Source organism: Wolffia australiana, chromosome 2 (assembly GCF_029677425.1).
Source record: "Wolffia australiana isolate 7733 chromosome 2, ASM2967742v1".
Lineage (NCBI taxonomy): Eukaryota > Viridiplantae > Streptophyta > Magnoliopsida > Alismatales > Araceae > Wolffia > Wolffia australiana.
Genome location: NC_135836.1, coordinates 10122575 through 10138471, shown reverse-complemented (window position 1 = coordinate 10138471; position 15897 = coordinate 10122575).

The window sequence follows — 15897 nt, the reverse complement described above, 5'->3', positions numbered from 1 at the left end:
TTTTTACTGCCATCATGTAACTTGTAGTCGGCTTCTCCATAAATCTGCTAAGATATCCCACACTGTACATCAAATCAGGACGAGTGTGAGTTAAGTACCTCAAGCTTCCAATGATTCTTCTGAAAGTAGTGGCATTCTCCTCTGATCCTTGATCATTCTTCAAGGTCAAACGAGCTTCCATTGGAGTCTTTGAGGAATTACAATCTTGCATATTGAAAAGTTCAAGAATTTTTAAAGCGTACCTGCTCTGTTTCAATGTAATCCGCTGGAGTTCCTGACTTACTTCAATACCAAGATACGATGACAGTAATCCCAAATCACTCATTTCAAATTCTTTCATCATTTGCTTCTTGAAAAAATAAATCTCATCTTGACTTGACCCTGTAATGATCAAATCATCCACATATACACCCACAAGTAAACAGAATTTGTTCTCATGCTTCTGATATACTACAGGTTCTAACTTGCTTTTCTTAAAACCAAAAGACTGTAAAGTTTTATCTAACCTGAAATACCAGGCTCGAGGTGCCTGTTTCAGACCGTAGAGAGCTTTCTTCAGCTTCAGAACATATTCTTCCTTTCTTTGTGTCACAGAACTTTCAGGTTGCTTCACATAGATCTCCTCCTTAATCTCTCCATTTAAGAAGGCATACTTTACATCAAGATGATTCATGCTCCAATTTTCTTCAGCAGCTAGAGAAATCATTAATCTGATAGTCTCTAGTCAAGCAACTGGAGCAAATATTTCATCAAAATCTATTCCAGGCTTCTAAGAATAACCTTTCACCACTAATCGAGCTTGATCCCCGCAGATTTCACACCCATTTTCATCAAATTGACCAAGACTGAGTATATTCACCTTTAATGTTGGAGTATACAGCACACTCTCCAGCTTCAATGTGTCTCCATTTGCACATTCTACTTTAACTGTTCCATTTCCCTCATACCAGATTACTGAACCATCTCCAAATCTCACTACGCCAGTTTTTTCTGAATCAAGGTAAGGAAAAAACAATTTGTTACCTGTCATGTGAGATGTGGCACCTATGTCAAGGTACCATAAGTCTGAGACTAAAGATTCGTCACATAGTCCTTGAAGAAGGACATCTTCAGCTTCATCGGAGATGGCCATGAGGAGAGCTGAATCCTCTTTTTCCTCTTCTGCTAGATTCATCTTCTCTTCATTCCAATCCTTCTTCTTGTCTTTTCGGCATTCTGACTTGAAATGACCGAATTTTTGACAGTTGAAACACTTGATCTTCGACTTGTCAAATGGTTTTTTGACATCTCATTGGAAGAATCAGAGGAATTTTTGCCTCGACCTCTTCCAGCTCCACTTCCTCTTCCTCCTCCAGAGCCTCTGCCTCCTCCTCTTCCTCTTCTTGCTGATTGACCAAGATCATCTTTCTTCGTCCTAGCCTTAGCCTGCATCAAAAGAGCTTGCTCCTCCTCTTTTGATTCACATTTATTGAGCCTTATCTCATAAGCTTTGAGAAACCCAATAACCTCTTCCATGGTCATGGTATTAAAATCACCAAATTGCTTGAGATGTAACGTCAAAGAATCATACCTTGACGGTGTAGCTCTGAGAAGCTTGCCCACCACTTCTCTCTCAGGAAGTCTTTCTCCAAGACTCCTAAATTCTCCCACAATCTTTGTAAGTCTGAGGGAAAATTCTGCTACACTTTCCTCCTCCATTGAGAGGTTCTCGAACACTCTCCTCAATCCATGTACTCTGGATTGAATTACTCTTTCCACTCCAAGATTGCTACTCAGAGTATTTCCCAATTCTCTTTATCTGTCTTCTTGACATCCAACTGATCCATTGCATTATCTGAAACAGCTGATAGAATGATGGAAAGAGCTTGGCGATCTTTCTTTATCTATGTCTCTTTGCTGGTGATCACTTCCCAAATTCCACAAGCTTCAAGGTGTACTTCCATCTCCATAGCCCATTGTCTGTAATTCGTATTAGATAAAATGAGTAGAGGTGTCTGACCTGATGAAATCTTCATAGTGTCAGCTTCAACAACAGCTTGCTTCTCCATAGCTACCGTTGACTCTCCTCTCCTCGACATCTCTTCAGGCCTTAGAGATCAGAACGCTCTGATACCACTTGTTGGCTTCAGAAGAGTCAACGGATGTTCTTTGGAAGAACCTTAGATCACTCAGGAAGAGAAGATTGAGAAGTGGAAGAAGTAGTAACAAGAGAAAAAATGAACAAATGTCGGTTGACGTTCCGACTTACTCAATCATACATTTCAACAAACAGGTTTCGGGCATTTATAAAACCCGATATTTTTTACAAAGAAATAGTCGTTAAAACGACACTCCACGTGGCCCAGTTAGGGTAGACATAACTCTATCCTGTTGAGCCATTCACAATCGTTCATCTCAAGCAAACGGTCCTTATTGTTCATGAAAAACAAACTAAACTAAAAACGGTTAAGTTCGTTGTTCCTCAGCAATCTTTCCCGCTTCCGATCATCAGGATCAATGTTGTCTTCACCGTGGGCTTCGCAATGACTTGTTGTGTTCCTTCTTCAGGGGGCTTATTAGGCATTCTTGTCATGTGTCGTATGTTTATTAGGTCATTGTACTGCCTGCTTGGCCACGTTGCGCCTGCTTGATCAATGCATTACTACTTGGCTTGAAGGTTGCTGCAGAAGCTGGCTTACTACTGGCCTCTGAACGACCCCTTTCTTTGCTCTTCTCTTTTTATATATTTCAGCTCAACCCCTAAGTCATATAACAATGAAATCCGTAAAAGAATTCCACCCTAAAACTTATTCGATCCGTTAAATTCCTAATATCAAAATAAACATGATTCTATGATGTCAAATATTGGGCCTGTAAATCATGTAAATTTCATAATATAAAGAGTAAAATTAATACAAGGTACCAATTAAAGAATGAAGTACAATTTTAAATTATAATGAGAATAATATGATCATATTTATGCGAAAATAACCATAAAAGGGGTAAGATTGCATGCATAAAAATGCATTTGTCAATAGGGTATTTATGTGATGCAGGACGATTAGGGAAAACTGGGTACGAGGACTATCTAGTGTTGGGTGGGATAAAACAGACCACAAATCACATGATCAAATCCGAAGATTTAAATCTGGTGAGAATAATGATGGTGCAGCCCCTTTCCTCGTCGAGGGCGGGAGTATTGTCTTACAACCACTGAGGTGAAATCAAAGCAACAAGTCACTTGAAATAAATTTGAACAAATGATCGCTAGATGATTTAAAGGCCTATTCACTTGAAGTTTCAAAATCCCAAAACTAATCCGACGGTGGTGGACAAACAATCGAAGAACACTGGATGAAGAACACTAACACCAAAGAGGGTAGAAAGTACTTAAGCACTAGGGGCAGTGAGTCGTGGCGGTGGGGGTAATTCTCGACGCGTTGTTGGTGGGCCGAGTGATGTGTGCTTCAACAAGGTGTCACGGGTCCAATTGTGCGGTTAGTTGGCGGGAGTCAAGGGGGGAGTCGCCCCGAAGCCTAAACAGTAAATGAGGAGTGCTCTTGCAAGACGTAGAATCTGAAGGTCTGGATGCTGATTGCATAGGTCGTGTGGGCGGACGCCTGCGCGCGGCTGCCACGTGGGTGGGCGTGGGCGTGAGCGACTGGCGGGGCCAGGTAGACAGTCCTACGCGCAGTGGTGAGCGAGTGGCGTCCATGTGCGCGGCATGTGCGGGCGGCTATGCATGCGCACGGTGTTGACAGGCGGCCGTGCACACGCGCAGTGCTGACGGGCGGCCGTGTGGGCAGCCGTGCGCATGCACGACCCTGGCGGGCCGTCGTGCGTGTGAGTGGCGCAGAAGGGTGCCTGTGTGCTTGGCGGCATAGGAGGATCACATGTGTGTGGCGCACGAGCGTGGGCGGCCGTGCAAGCGCAGCGCGGGCGGGCAGCCGTGTGCGTGCAGCGCGGGCGGGCGGCCGGCTGTGCGCGCGCAGCACGGGCAGGCGGCAGTGGTGTGGCGGCGTGGGCTGGCGTCTGTGCATGCGTGGTGCTGGCGGACAATCGTACGCGCAGCAATGCGGGAGGGCGCGCAGGGCTTGAACGGCAGCGGGGGTGCGCGGGCACATGCGGTTGGTAGAGAGGTAGAAGGCCCGACATGCAGCGGGTAGGGCAAGAGAGTTAGGGCAAACTTCCTCATGAAGAAAGAAACTTCAATTATTTAGAAAAATTCACCAAGTGTTTCTTACAACATTGGTCTATAAAGCCCTTGAAGGAAAGAGAAAATAAGATAACCGTCGAGTCGGCGTAGGCGACGTGTCGACTTGTCACATCAAAGGATGGTTTCGAAGTTGGCGTTGACGATGGGTCATGACACAGGATGTCTCGCATGTAGGTGGAGGTGTGTCCGAAACCGGTGCATTGTCGTGGTCGCCATCAGGACAGTTCTGAAGTTGATGTTGATAACGAGTCATGACGTGGGACGTCTCGTGTGTTGGTGGAGGCGCATCTGAAGCCGGTGTGCTGTCGTGGTTGCCATCATTATGAGTCATCCCTTCATTAGTGGAGAATGAGAAAATAACTTCCTGTTGCACCACAAATCATGTCACCACGTCATATTTCAAATTATTAACCATTACAAACATTTTTTATATTGTGCAGCGATATGTGGCTATGTCATTTGGTGAGTTCAAACTACACGCATAGGTTTTGCGTAGTGACGCATTACCAAGTCACCCGTGAATAATTTTTTATCTTAGTATATGCAAGGGACTATGTCATTTTCAGAGCTGCCGATGAAGGACCACGTAGAAAATCACAGCCTATGATTGCAAACATTCTATGGAGAAGTTGACCAAAATCACAACTAATGATTGTAGAGATTTGCGATGCAGAGGTGGTGATAATAAGTAGAGAGAATATCTGAATCAAATGAAGAGCGAAAATTGATCAAACTCCAACACTTGAAGACTCATTATTTAGAAGGGCTGATCAGGCTGAATTTTAGAGTAGATTCATCTTTCTCCATTATTTCCACCATGCCTTGGTCCTGTATGAGGTGTCTATCATTGTAAAGATTATCTTTTATCTTTTTTCTGCAGCTTTCGACAGTTGGAAAGAAGATGTATTTTGATATCCATCAAGCATGTCGTTGGTATCCTGAATGTTTGAGTAACCAAGAAGTGTGCAGCTTACCATCAAGGTAAATCACCATGGTCTTGTCAGAACCTAATGACTAAAGGTAAAACCTTTTAACTTTCATTGTTTAATCTTGGTCATTGCTATTAGGTTAGACCCATCTCAACCTATCATCATATGATGTAATGTCATTCCCATCAATTCTTATACCCTTTGTATGATCATGTTTGGTCATCCTGTCAGTATCCTATTTACATAAATTTCTACAACCTCACATACTCATGTATCTCTGAACCTATCTTTTTATCCGGTTATCATTGTTTCACCATCCATCTCTCCATTTATCTTTTCTCACACCATCATCATTTAAGTATTTTATTACCAATGAAGTTGTAACACATATTTCAAAATTATGCAAAGGGTGCCAATCATTGCATCCATTTATGTGATTCAAATATTGCGTTGAATCAGATTGTGTACCGTATAAGAGAAAAAGATGAAATACTTTTACATAATCATTTTGACTTATAAAATTATTCTCGCCATAACTTAAAAGTCATTAATTTTCTTAAATAAGATAGATGCAATAATTTGTAGTGCATAAATAATATGCATTTATGACCATTTGAATGAAAATAAACATGCAAATACATGAATTTCTATAGAATATTATTATATTATTTTTTAATATTGATGGGTTCTAGGTCCTCTGTCTAGATGAAAAAAAAATGCTTTCTTGCAGTGGAAGTCTTGGAATAGAGTTAAAATGGCAGAAATAAAAAAACAATGAATTAAATCACCAGGGCACGGATCATAGCTGTGATTTATTGCCTCCATGAATGAGACATGTTTTGCTGCTCAAGTGTGTAGCCTTTGGACATATCCATGAAATCCTAGACACATCAAATCTCCTCCTTTACTTTAATGAGGCCCATTCATACTTCATCGTCATTGTTGATGTTCGGTTTGAGGGACTTGATCTGATGTAATACGATAACTGGAATTGACACTTTGTGTTACGTCCGGATGGTAAACTCTAAATACAATGTTAATGAGATCGAATAATATATATGATTAGAGAAAATAATAACAAGAAGTGTGTCAGTCGTCGGATGACACGAGATGAAATTCAATTGGACAACACGTGACGGGTTTTGACACACTTCTTGTTATTATTTTCTCTAATCATATATATTATTTTCTCTAATCATATATATTTTCTCTAATCAAATCGAAGGGATTACATAGTGAGGGGCGTTCTGCGTCCAAGAGTGTCCAGACTCTCAAAAGTGAACGACCGGATCCAATATCGACAAGAAAACTCTCTATCACAAGCGGGTGGCTAATTCTATATTTATGTTTAAATTCTCTCATCGCAGTGGAGCAATCGGAAATCAGCACTGGAAAAAATAATTAAGAACTTCCAGAAAATGGAAAGATAATGAAGAGGAAGAACCTGGATTGAGGGCAGTCAAAGATCAGACCAATGTGTCCGTCTGAGATACCCAAACACCAAATCTGATGAAGAGGAATTCCATGACAATGTATAGTAATGGGCACTAGTTGGAATGTACTGAATCACTGTGGCTTGAGCCCCATAAGTAGCAGAGGGATGCACGGGTTGACTGTCAACCTGCGCACCTAGAAGAATGGGTTGGAGCGCATTCAAGTCCAGATGCTAGAACTGACTGCAATAGCAGCGATTGTGAATCAAATATTTGACAGCTTGTGTGATGACCATGAAACGTAGGTCTTTTGCCAGTGATGCAGGATGACGATAGTGTCTTCATCCGTGTGGTGTCGAGATGATGCTCTGATACCAATTTGATTTCGGACGTCGTCTAGGATGTCATCCGGTTGGTACCAAATTGATGTTTGGTCACCTAGATAGTGGTGTCACATGTCGTCAACGACATCAACCAGCGGATAAAACCCTCACGGGGGGTAAATGTAACTACAATGCAAATGAATGTTGCATCCTCCGCGTCATACTTGCAAGCCCCGACTCGATAGAGACGCCGAGCTCCGAGATCTAAAGGGGCCACCAAGTGACGGCAATGGTAGCCTCTCGAGCCTCGTCAGAGGGGACGAAGGTGATTATGACGCCGAACAGAGTCAATTCGTAGGAGCCCGCATGTAACGGACAGGCTCCTCCATACTGGTAAAGATGCTCACTTTCATAGATGTCTCTCAATTTCCTCTCTCACCTATGTAGCCCGAGCGCGGTGGAGTCAATACGAAAATATACTACAAAGGATAAATAATGAGCGGGCAGAGGACAACGTACCTCGTTGGCACGTCGCACGTGTGAGGATTTTTTGATGGCACACGCCATCAAGGATCATCAAGGACATCGTTCTTGCTGCCGGCCACCGTCATCGAAAGTCGGGTGAAGAGATGCTCGATTATCCTGTTTTGATTTTCATCATTTTCCTAGTCATGTCTCGTGTTTACCGAATTCGTCATCCTATTTTTCGTCGCACCGCGACGCGTCTCGTGCCCGCATTTTCATCGTCATGGGAAGGGGCTTCTAGCCTTATCTCCTTTTCCTTTATTATTTCACTTTTCTTCTTCATTTTGTAAAGAGGGGGCACATTATATAAAGGCCCCCTTAATGGACCCCTTTCTCCCCTTAGTTGACCCAATTTGGGGGGCCCATTTCCCTACCCCTTTATAAGGGAAGAGAGGGCGCCCTAAAGAATTAGACCGGGAATTTATCAAAGAAGAGAATTGTTGTCGATCGTCTTGGTCTCACCCCTTTAGAGAGAAAGAAAGGGGGTTTGAGAGAGAAGGGAGAAGAGCTAGAGATTGAAGACGAGGGGAACCTACCGACTTGCACCGACACCTCCGTCAACACCGATCCACGTTCGCTCGAGTCTGAGCCTGAGGTGCTACGGCCGGTCTTCTCCTCCTCCTTCCCGTGTGTTGTGAAGATCCCCGAGTAGATGACGCAGGTAGGAGATTGATGCAACGTGTATGTGGGGAAGACATGGTCGGGCGATGACCAGCATGGCCTGATCTCCCCCTAAGGCCGCAAGGACGAGCAGGACAGGCAAGGTCACAGTCTGATAACGATCAGCCCACTAGACTCACAAAAGGCCACACGGGTGGAAATGATGGGGCAATGCGTCCGCGGGGTTCGGTCTCGCGACAACCAGCCAAGCCCTCGAGCATGGGTGAATCTCTGTCATTGACCGTGTGCCCCATCGCAGTGGTCGTCGAGCCGAACGATTGCGTACCAAACTTGTCGTCGGCAACTTTTATAGTAGCGAGGCTTGCACACCCACCGTGGACAAATGGCTGGTCAGCCAACGGGGAAGGGGCACCCCACGGTTGAAGGGTTGTGGTTGTCTGCTTGTTGTCTGCACCAGATGTGCCTGCCCCCAACCCAAGCGTGCAACTCGGCGGTGCTTGCTTGCGGAATTGACCAGGCGCTTCCTCTATGCCTATCCCTTCAGGTGTAAATCAGCTACGCCTTTGGGTGGTACAAAGACATTGCTGCCCACACACCACATGTTCAATCAATTGCCACATTGAGCCTTAACGTACATCGTGCCCAATAATCTCCGCACTACAACCGTGGAATCGCGCGAGGCTGCTCACCAGCGTAACCAGATCTCGTGTGCTATTGACGTCGGAGCGCACTTGCCTCATCTGGTCAGACGTTTGAGCAGCCCTCAACTGCCCTTGGGTTTGTCACTCCATCCCCCTTCTCCTCACGTCTCCTTTACCTAGGGCTCCTGGCCATCAACGCTAGTCGAGCCGCCGATCAACTCTCCGGTGCCTCTCTACCGTACCCCCTTCGACCACCACCAACCGTCGATGAATCCTGCACGATGAGCAACTGCCAATGAGGTACGCCTTCCTCTCCTGTCACTCGTTTCTTTACCTTTTGCAGTATATCTTCATCTTGACTCCACCCCACTCGGGCTAGGTAGGTGAGAGAGGTATTGAGAGAACTACGACATTTGAGTGTCTTACGAGTATGTCTGTTACGTGCAAGCCCTTCAGATTTATTCCGTTTGGCTGTAGACACCTTCGTCGCTCTAACAAGGTTCAAGAGGTCACCGTCGCCGTCACTCTGCAACCCCGTCCAAGCTTGGAGCTCGGTGCCTCCCTCAAGTCAGAGTCTGCATGTACGACACGTAGGACATCCATTCATCGTGTTGTAGTTACATAACCCATTAGGGTTGCATCGGTCGGGCAATGCAGTCAATGTTCGATACCATCATCCCTTATTGGTACTAAGCCATCATACTCGGTGGCGACCGAACAATGTCCATGACGACGTTCGACATCATTTTTCGTTGATGGCAACAATCAGAGCAGGTTGCGGCGAAGAGGAGCTGGATAGCGTTGGCGGCTCGGCTGGCAGCGTAGAATAGGAGTGGATTGAATGGAGGTAAGAGGAGTCGAGAGAGAGAGAGTGAGTAGCCGAAGGGGCAGGGTTAATTCGCTCAAGTGATCGGTCAGGCATAGTCAGCATGCCCAGGGTGGTGGGGCGTGGTGAGACCTGGTAACGATGGCGAGCAACCACGCATGGCAGCAGGCAGGGGCTCTGCGGCTCAGGGGGGTGATAGCTACAACGTCAAAGATAGGGCCCTCGACCGAACAGATGGAGCGCGTGAGTCGGTAGGCAATCGAATCGTCTGTCACTGCGAGGAATGCGAGGCGTGGACCCCTTGGTCGGGCAGCATCCTGAGTGCCGGAGTCACCACATTCAGGACAAGAGTGCCAAAGGGTGGAGGGGCACCCTAGATCAGACCAGCATCCAGCGGTCACTGTCGCGCATGCCCAGGAAGCACTGTCAACGGTTGGGTAACGCACATGGTGTTTGGCCAACTCACGCACGTGGGACCCGGAAGCAATTCTCAGCGCTTACTCAAAGGTGCGGGACATCTTGCTGGGTCGACTGATCAATCCTCCCTCCACGAACCGTCGGGGAAGTCCATGGGACGTCCCAGTTCGCGCGCGGAGAGAGCAAGGTCACGCCCTTCTTCTTGACTCTTGTCTTGCCTTGATCGTCCGCGGTGCACTAGATGCTGGGCGCATTGCAGTTGCATCCGGGCAGTGATGATCCGCTTCCCTCGTTCTGCCCCTTCTTCCTTCTCTCTTCTCCCTCAACTCCTCTCTCCTTTCTTCTTCCTCAAGGTGAGACCATGATCCAAAAAAAATAAACTTCACGATAATTTTCTTGCTGTCCTAAGTTCATTAGGGTGTCACCCTTCCCTTAAGTAGGGAAATTAATGGGCCCTAATGGGTCCTTAAGAGGGGGACGAGAAGACCAATAAGGGAGACCCTTATATAGTATGACCCCCATTACAAAGATAAGAGGAAAATAAAAACATAAAAGAAGGGGAAATGGGAGGGGAGCCCAAATGACTGAGTACCCCTCCCAACACGACAACACAGACACAACGAACAAAAATACGGATGCGTCGCGACTCAACGAAGGCAACTCAACGAGTCCAAAAACCATGAAACATAACTAAAGAAGAAGACTACAGAAATCAAAACACAAATAAAATGAGCATAATTCACCCGGGCTGTCGACACTGGATGTCTTTGTTGGCGCCTTGGAATCAAAAAACGATGGTGGTAGAATCAGGAAGCCTTGGAATCAAAAGACCGAAGAATACCGCCGATGTTCGATGGTGAGAAGAAAACTTGATGTTGGATTGCACCTGTTGGCGAAATTACTTCACCGCGGGAGTCGAGAACAAACATCGAACATTTAGATGAGAGAATGATCTCCTGACTAATGATAGAGGAATCCATCTTCCCTTATGTGAGGGATTGGGGTCGAACTACAGGACAATGAAAAAGGACACCTTCTTCTATAAAACACAATAATTAACTGCCAACAACTCGAGATCTGGATGTTAAAAAAAAATACAAGCATCGTCTCCATGTTCACCTTTCCCCCTGTTTTTATAGAAGAAGGGCAAATGGTTATGGACATCCTAGTGGGCCCTTTTAAGGGGAAAGCTTATTAGGCTTTTCCGCTAAAAGAGTCTTTTAGGAGGGGTAAGAAGTAAAATGAAGTCCCCCCCCCTAAAGAAACAAGTGAATCCATAAGACAACAGATAGACATCATTCATGGGGAGGCCCAAACACATAAAGGGGAGCCTCCCGAAAGGTGGAAAGAAATAAACAACGGATACAGTCACAAAACAAATGAACATGAAAATTAGAACTGTTGGAGAGGAATCCGACGTCAGGCCTGATACCGCAAATGCAGATTCTTCACTTCGACTCGAGCTGCACGGCGCGGTTGATGACGAATCTGAATGTGCTCCTTCGGATGGTCCTCCATCATGATCTAAACGAAAACTTTGAATGATTAGGAGCATAAGGCTTTGAAAGGTATTGAAACAACATCAACAAAACATTGAGTTAGTACAAATAAGTAAGTATCGACTCACTCATGGAACATTCTACCATAAGTAACCATGAACGAATAGTCTCTCACACTCTTGATGCTCCTTCGACGACTTAGAGTATGGTCAACTTTCAAACCCTTATCAGTCATCCAAGTGAGTACTAACACAATCAGAAATCATCATAGAACTCTTCTTCAACATTTCACTGCCTCGCACAATAATTTCATTGCATGATCTTCCTTTTTATCTTTCATGTTATATAAAGGGCAAAAGATCCCATCTTTACCATGTCTTTGTGAACATCTTGCAGCACTCAGACTAAGCTTGTTTAGAATTCCATGCTTAGGAATTCTTAGGCCATAGTCAATGTACGATCTTGCATACATAATATGTCTTTAGTGTCTGATTAAGTCCAATTTGATGGGTTTTATGACATTTTTTTAAGTCAGATTTAACCAACAATATTTATAAAAATTTTCACTTAAATACTCTATAATTAAGATACGGCAAGCAACGGGTCAATCCACTAAGAGGCAGAAATTTAATTTCTAAATGTTCTCAAGCTTGGAATAAAGGAAACAAGTTTAAAAGTGAGTTTATGGGTTTTTTTATTGTCAGTTAATTTATATAATTTTATGTGATTTAATGTGAAGCAAGAATACAAATAAAAAAATTAAAAATAGTTTTCACTACTTTTCCTATTTTTCCTTAACACCAGAAATCAAATATAAATATTTTTATAATTTTATGGAATTTAATTTACACCAAAAAACACTAGAAATATCACAAATAGAGTTATAGATTTTTTAGAATTTTTTTTAAAATGTTAAAATCACTAGAAACTGATTATATTAATTTTAGGAATTTTTCCTTTTTTGGAATTGTAAATGCATAAAATACATTTTCTTGATTTTTCTAAATTTTTTTATATTTTTAATTGCATAAAATGACAAAAATACATGTTTCGGCGATCGTTGGGGGCAGCAATGGTAGAGCGCTGGTTTGGGCCTTTTGGATTGGCAGGCCTGGTCTGGCCTGTGCAGGGGGGCCTACTGGTTCAACCCAATTGGGCTTGGCCAACATTAGCTAAGTCCTGAACAGGGCACTCCTTTCTCAGCAATTGCACCCACTGCCTGCGCAAGGACTGGCGGGTTGAGGGGTGTCCCACCCGCACAGGCGATGTACAACGGCACACAGTGGCGGCGATGAGAGGGAAAACTTAGGTTTTGAAGTGCTCAAAATTGATTTTTAAATGTGAGTTTTTGGGATTCAAAGTGGGGAATGATGAAGCTTCTTCTATTTAAGGCTATTGAGAGCCCAATGGTCAGGGCAGTCCACGACCCATCTCCCTCTGATTTCACTTTTGAAGGCCCACAACATCATTTTCTCCTTTCAAGCCCCTTTTGAGAATCACTAAACTTCCACAAATTCTCCAACACATTTTGGAGTTGTATCTTCTAATTCCTGTAATTTTCTGCACATACGGAACTATGAAATAATCATCAGCAATAAAACTATTTGACTTCAAAGAAGTCATAGATGTTAGTTAAAAAATAACCATAATGTGCGAAATTGGAATTTATAGCTAATGCATAAATATTTAGTTAATTCAAATAATAACATGATAAATTATAAATTAATCATGCCAAAATCATCTATAATGTATGTAAATACACATGCATTTATCATGTTATCAGTCTCCCAGGTCTAAGGACCAGTTAAACAACCATGATGTGATTCAAACTTTTTGATAGTTTGGTAAAATATCATTCAGGGATTCATAGAGATCAATTCAGTGAATTATTTACACTTAAGAGCACCCATTATCCATTAGTGTCTCCATACTCAGGCTATTGGACCAACTGTACTCATATAATGAGTTAGACTCGATAGTGATGTTCGATCAAGATACTTGAACGTCCTTCTCGAGTATCATTTGAATAATAATATTTAGCAAACATGCTTCAAGACTAGTGATGTTTGTATTATATTATCATCAGAATTCACTATGTTTGATCATGGATTCATGGACTTCATTATAAGCATCACAAGTGAAATATAATGTATTGAATGCACTAATGAACATAAAGCGAGATATGGAATGTGTGATAGGCATGCCAGCCACTTATTATTTTTATCAATCATCAAGGAGGCTGATGAGAACTCAAAGGCTTTGAAATCTAGATGAAACCCTTGCACCAAAATGAGCTTAAGATGGAGAATGTCTTAGGAAGTCCACAAAATTTGTCTTTTAAAATGGAATGTGCCATTTAATATTAATAAAATGGATAATGTGGTGTTTTTAATCATTAACCCAAAATATATCCATCAGATTTTCATTTTATTAATATGGAATGTGCCATTTAATATATCGTGTTTGAGACTTACATACAAGGGAGGATACATAGTTGAATAACTTGGGGGTTAAATCTCAATTTTGAACTACTATGAGTGAATTATTGTATGAACACTTTCACCTCACATGATGCATTGTAAATATTGCATATGTGTCTCACTTCTTCATTAAATTGAATAATAACTGAGGTAAGGAAATTCATATTTTCAAGACAGCACAAAATCCTATCTTTTAACAACCATAAGCAAACTTTTTTCCTTTCTTCCCGATATTTAGCATCTCCATACTTGCATCCTGGCCAACCTTACATTACTTTTTCCATAATACTTATTCATAAGAACCCATCTGACTTATGCTCCGTACTAGTGATGAGGATGACTCTTATCTCACTCATTTATAAAATAATATCATAATGATGTTTTTTATTCTTTTTTTTCATTTTTTGGTCTTCATCTTCTTGACCTCATTCATTTGTCTCATGCTCTTGAGGGCATTTAAATTTCATGAATTTTGCGGAGTCTTTTCTGTTACATTCATTTCCAAACTTTTTAATGTAATTTGTTGTCAATCTTGGCTTCCAAATTTTTTCAATTTTTTTTACCTTTTTACAAAAAAAATTAGTATTTCAAATAATAAAAAATATAAAATGTAAAAAATAAGAAATTATGGATTTTCTCTTATTTGTGTTTCAAATACACTTCCCACAATTTTTTTAAACCCCTGAAGAGTTTACTTGTGCTTTCTTGTACTTCAATAACTCTCTAGAAGAGCATCCATAGTTCCTTTTCCAAATTACATGAATAAGATATTTATGTTGCCTTTAGAACTCTACAACATTATATGTACCCACCTTTTAGCCATCCAAACATTCTCTTCTCTCATCACCCTTAGAGAACTTATGAATCTCATTTCCCGAATTGTGTTATATTTTTCGTTTTGTGCTTACATTGGAGGATTAGAGTACACATCCCATACGCTCACCTAAAAGGAAAGGTAATGGATATGTCAAAATTTAGGAAAAGCCCTTTGAGAGAGAGTGATCAATGTATTATGATCTCATCATAATTCACTAAGTCGTTGCACGTATTCATGGACTTCATTATAAACATCACACGGAATAATAATGAATGCAAATATTTTATTCAATGAATTTAAATAAACATGGTAGTATGATTGGCTTGACGGCCACATAATATCCATTAGTCTCCCACATGTTGTCCTCTTCTCTTTCATTCCCTTTCATGTAGTTATAGATCTATGTCAATCAAGACCATTCAACATCAGAAAAATCAAATTATTGGATTTCTTCTCTGAGGTACCTTGTGACAGCTTAATTTTGATATAATTAGTTAACAATAATGTTTGATTTTCTCTGAGTGGTTTTATGACCTTGAGACTCCACTTGAGTAAAAATCTTGATTGGGAATTGTGCACCTTCTACTTCCATAGATTTAGGAATATCATAGTCATTCTCTAGGTTTCCCCTACTTAATTAGGGATATCATAGTCCCTAGCTCACGGATTCAGTCTCTTTCTACTTAATTAAACTCATTTGGATTACCCTCACCGAATATTTTATTAATGATATTTTGCTTTAATTAACCTTTGCATGAAATGTGTTTGCTTGTGCCACATCAAGTGGTATCAGAGCCAAAAGGACTCACATCAATAGCATCAATGAGATGGAGAATATCCTTCCTTACGCAGGTACTACAGCTCCCTCTTACTCGAAGAAATATTTTTTTCTTGATGCCTTTTTCTCTCACCATTTTGTTTATTTGTAGCCTCTACTTCTGCCTGCAGCCATTTGATTTCGTACATGCATTGTATTCGACATGCGCGGTCTCCCCCTTCTCTTCTTGCAAGGTTTATGTATCATTGAATGGACCCTATCACGCATTTACTAATCAATGCATGCATTATATGACCTTATTTTTTTAGTTGTAATCAACAACAGCTTTATCAAAGGATCGGTGAGTGTGACTATGGTCAACGTGTTGTTGTCACTGAGGATTGATGCCTAGTCATTGAGGATTCATCTTCATC